The following is a 5,059-nucleotide window of genomic DNA, read 5'->3' as shown; positions in this document are numbered from 1 at the left end:
CGCTTTGGAAAAAAGGTTGTACCCTGCGCTATAAGAGCATTAAACTCACAGACAAGAGAACGATGTCACTCCTGTGTTATATGTGTAGATATGTGTATATTGTCTGTATATGTGTACGATGTGTAGTTTGTGTGTAGAACTCATGCTGAAGGTGCTCTTTGTACAGACTCCACTGAGGACAATAAAGAATGAATCTGAATCTGAATTTTCTTCTTTGGTTATTGACTGTGGTATAAGCAGGATAATGCCCTTCGATACCTCGTTAGTTGAACTTTTAAGCAGACTGCATCATTTTGAGAAAGGGCGGGCAGCGTCTGCAGCACTGTGGCGGGCAATTACATCTCACGAGCAACTGCTATAAGGCACTGCCAAACAAATAGCAAAAAAGAAAATATGCCATATATGTACATATGTGAGACCTGTCAAAGATGACATGCAGTTCCAGAACTAACCAGAAACGTCTCCTTTCCATCACCATGTGGGTGGCTCACAATCACATCTATCACACCCTCCGTGGGCTGTGTGAGCCCTGCTAGCCACCGTAGCTGTCATCCTAATATAATGGATTTTGATGAAATGCCTCCCACAAGATTAGGAAGCGGTACTGGAGCCGTCAAGGGTCGTACACCGTGGACATCCATCTGAATTATGAGATGCCTTCACTCTAACTAGAATTAAAACGTTTTTAAAAATTCTAATTTATGTTGATGAATCTCGCAAGGCACCCTCTGAAGTAGCCAAACCTTGGCACGCACTAACCACTCTCACCCCCCACCACGCTGCTTCTATTTCAGCATTCATTCCGGGCATGGAGTAGGACAGCGTGGGTTTGGTTGGTGTTGGTGAGAGTCACCTCACTCGAGGGCAGATCTGGGGGTTAACATGAGGATCCCAACTCTGACAGGGTGTCAATACAAAGCAATTTACGGGACCCCATGAAGAATCGACCCCCTAGATAACAGGCAATTTCTCTGCTCTGCTGGTCACCACGGCCCGCAGAAGACCAAATCAGAGCCGAGAGAGCTAAGCAGAGACAGAGAGAGAGAGAGAGAGAGAGACAGAGAGATTGAAAGAAAGAAGTGAGGGGATGTGATTAGGACCATATACTATAGACCATCAACACATGCCTACAGTGATGCTGAGTACGTTTACACATAAACTCATACACAGTACATGCGCACAGAAACCAGACACACACTGGCTTGCAGGTCCACACACACACACACACACACACACACACACACACACACACACACACACACACACACACACACACACACACACACACACACATACTGGTTACCATTTGCAATGGGGACCAAATTTCTGATCATCACTTGCGGGGACCACCCTTTCTAGAGGTTCTAGAGGTATGAAAAAAATCAGGCACACTCACCATTGGTTGGTTAGCTCATACACGACTTCAAATATCTGAATTGATGAAGTAAGGTTTTCATCATGCTAACTGGGGACCTATGTAAAATCCAGTAAACATGTTTGTGGGGGACCTCATTTAAATATAATTTGCATAATTTACACAGATTTCCAATTGATTAATGGGGACCATGGTAAAACAACAAGCTTAAGTGATATAATCTTCAGATTATTGCATTTTACCTGTCTTCTTTTGATCACAAGGTTCACTACAACAATGGCAGTGCATAATATAACCACTTTGTGATTCCTTCGTACTGTAAACTGCTATGAAGCTGCAATGGAGCTGTCCTCTACCAACCAGGTTATGTCTTTAATAATAGATTTTTCATAAAGTTATCAAGCTGCTATCCACAGGCATCAGACCAAATACTAGAATTAAACCACAATAATGCAAATGATATAATCTACTTTAGCAGCACCAAAATTAATGCAGAAAGTGTGTCATTAGGGATATTTTCACTAAAGAAAATGTGTATTTTAAGCTTTAAGAACTACTGTGCTCGTGGTTTGTGGTAATATAAGAGGATTCTTAAGTAGGGTTGGATACTGTTGTGAATCACAATTCCACATTGTAAACCAAACTGCACAAAAGTACTGTACATAACACAATAACATTATTTATTCCAGAACCAATATACTTTTTTAGTTTTTATTTATCCGAAAACAGGGTAAACATACAATTTGTTATACAAATAAAATGGGAATCAAATGATTTACATATCATTTATACTAGAGACATTGTTCTAACTTAATCTTGATATCAGGGGTCACTTAAGTACCAAGAATTTAGTAGTGAATTACTAAATTGTTGTCTCACCCATCAAACTTTTCAACCTTAATTTCACTGTAAGGGTTATTCTTTGTTTACGTCTCACATGGTTCTTATTTTTAACCACAGTCAACTACCCAGAAACTGTGGAATATTGTACTTCTCAGTCACAGAATACTCAACAACCCTAAAACTAGTATTCATGTTTGTCTGTGTTGTTTGCTGCATTACTTCATAGTAAAAAATAATTTCCTTAGTTCAAGAAGTCAAACTCTCATTTAAATTATACATTTAAACTTTTTATTGAGTCCTGCTCATTTGCGTTCTCTCAAGACAAAACTGAAAGCAACAATACAAACTTGTATAGAGTCGGATACTTCATTTGAATCTTCAACATCTGTGCCTTTAATCTAAGGACAAAAAAGAAGTTACTTAGACATATATCCTTGGAACTGAACACAATCCCAGTGTACTATATTATAACAATACAATTAAAATTGTTTAAAATTCCTACAGTGATAATCAACCACTTAATTGCAAATGTTATATTATACTTTTCTCACACACTTAAATATTTGGAGTAGTGATGTTAACAAATGGTCCTAAAAACAGCAAAAGTCTAAACACAAGAAAATATTTTGAAACTGAAGTCTGACTTGGTGAATGTTTATACTTCTGAACATAGATAATATTCCTTTGTCTGCAAACACACCGTTTGTGCTGTCACAAAATATACCTTGAAAATGAATCTGAATAATTAGGACAAATCAAATTTACAACATTTGCGATTTGTAAGTTTAGGCAAAACATTGACTTTTTTTTTACGTTTGAAAGACAGCCTTAAAATATAACTACATCTAAAATATTGTAATTGTAAACATAAATATGAAAAACAAGTGTTCAATTTGATGTAATCGCTGCTTAGTATTTATTTACACTACTGCATGTTCTTAATGACAAATTTCTAATGTTAAATTCAAGCAGGCACGAAACTTCAACGACAAAATCATCAAATTCAATATTCCCTCCTCCTCCATCAACCTCTGCCTGTTTTCACACATATTGAATAAACAAGCTTAGTGGGGACATATCACACACCATGTTGTGGTTCCTTATGGGGACCAATGCTAGACCAAGTCTCTAGGTTGTCAGATACTTAACACACAGTTTCTATTCATACACTGATGTAAGATGTGCTATGGCGACGTCGTGAATGTCCCAGAATAGAGTGATATTTAATCAAAAGTAACATCCCTATGAACATTAAAATCTGTCCTGAATATCCTATTACCATTATGTTTCTAGATGCATTTAAAAAACAGCTTATTTACCTGCTTAAAGGGCATAAAAAGCAACAAACGGTGAGTTAGAAATATTCTAGGAGTAAAGTTTAAGTGCTAAACATGAATGTACCTGTTGATTAGTGTCTCATGGACTCAAAGTTTCAGTCATCTGCGTCTCTAACAAGACAGCATGCTGGGAGTTTCCACAGGAATGACAGCATCAGCTGCATTCATGGTCATCTGCAAACATTTCAAAATATGAAAAACAAGTTTAAGTCCGATGTTATCACTGCATAATATTTAGTTACACTAATGCATGTTCTTAATGACAAATTTCTAAAGTTAAATTCAAGCCAACAGGCACGAAACTTCAACGACAAAATCATCAAATTCAATATTCCCTCCTCCTCCATCAACCTCTGCCTGTTTTCACACATATTGAATAAACAAGCTTAGTGGGGACATATCACACACCATGTCGTGGTACCTTATGGGGACCAATGCTAGACCAAGTCTCTAGGTTGTCAGATACTTAACACACAGTTTCTATTCATACACTGATGTAAGATGTGCTATGGGGACGTCGTGAATGTCCCAGAATAGAGTGATATTTAATCAAAAGTAACATCCCTATGAACATTAAAATCTGTCCTGAATATCCTATTACCATTATGTTTCTAGATGCATTTAAAAAACAGCTTATTTACCTGCTTAAAGGGCATAAAAAGCAACAAACGGTGAGTTAGAAATATTCTAGGAGTAAAGTTTAAGTGCTAAACATGAATGTACCTGTTGATTAGTGTCTCATGGACTCAAAGTTTCAGTCATCTGCGTCTCTAACAAGACAGCATGCTGGGAGCTTTCCACAGGAATGACAGCATCAGCTGCATTCATGGTCATCTGCAAACATTTCAAAATATGAAAAACAAGTTTAAGTCCGATGTTATCACTGCATAATATTTAGTTACACTAATGCATGTTCTTAATGACAAATTTCTAAAGTTAAATTCAAGCCAACAGGCACGAAACTTCAACGACAAAATCATCAAATTCAATATTCCCTCCTCCTCCATCAACCTCTGCCTGTTTTCACACATATTGAATAAACAAGCTTAGTGGGGACATATCACACACCATGTCGTGGTTCCTTATGGGGACCAATGCTAGACCAAGTCTCTAGGTTGTCAGATACTTAACACACAGTTTCTATTCATACACTGATGTAAGATGTGCTATGGGGACGTCGTGAATGTCCCAGAATAGAGTGATATTTAATCAAAAGTAACATCCCTATGAACATTAAAATCTGTCCTGAATATCCTATTACCATTATGTTTCTAGATGCATTTAAAAAACTGCTTATTTACCTGCTTAAAGGGCATAAAAAGCAACAAACGGTGAGTTAGAAATATTCTAGGAGTAAAGTTTAAGTGCTAAACATGAATGTACCTGTTGATTAGTGTCTCATGGACTCAAAGTTTCAGTCATCTGCGCCTCTAACAAGACAGCATGCTGGGAGTTTCCACAGGAATGACAGCATCAGCTGCATTCATGGTCATCTGCAAACATT

General features: G+C 37.5%; 1 long non-coding RNA gene across 1 annotated transcript; it reads right to left on the bottom strand.

Moving 5' to 3' along the window:
* Window positions 1-2,489: 2,489 nt before the first annotated feature.
* LOC127377745 (uncharacterized) lies at window positions 2,490-4,839 on the bottom strand. The gene is made up of 2 exons (XR_007887743.1): window positions 4,279-4,839; window positions 2,490-2,616 (listed from the first exon to the last, which is right to left on the bottom strand). It is a non-coding gene; the product is annotated as an uncharacterized LOC127377745 (long non-coding RNA).
* Window positions 4,840-5,059: the final 220 nt, after the last annotated feature.

Source organism: Dicentrarchus labrax, unplaced genomic scaffold (assembly GCF_905237075.1).
Source record: "Dicentrarchus labrax unplaced genomic scaffold, dlabrax2021, whole genome shotgun sequence".
Taxonomy (NCBI): Eukaryota; Metazoa; Chordata; class Actinopteri; family Moronidae; genus Dicentrarchus; species Dicentrarchus labrax.
The sequence above is the reverse complement of the archived record's forward strand: the minus strand, read 5'-3'. Positions and strand labels throughout refer to the sequence as shown.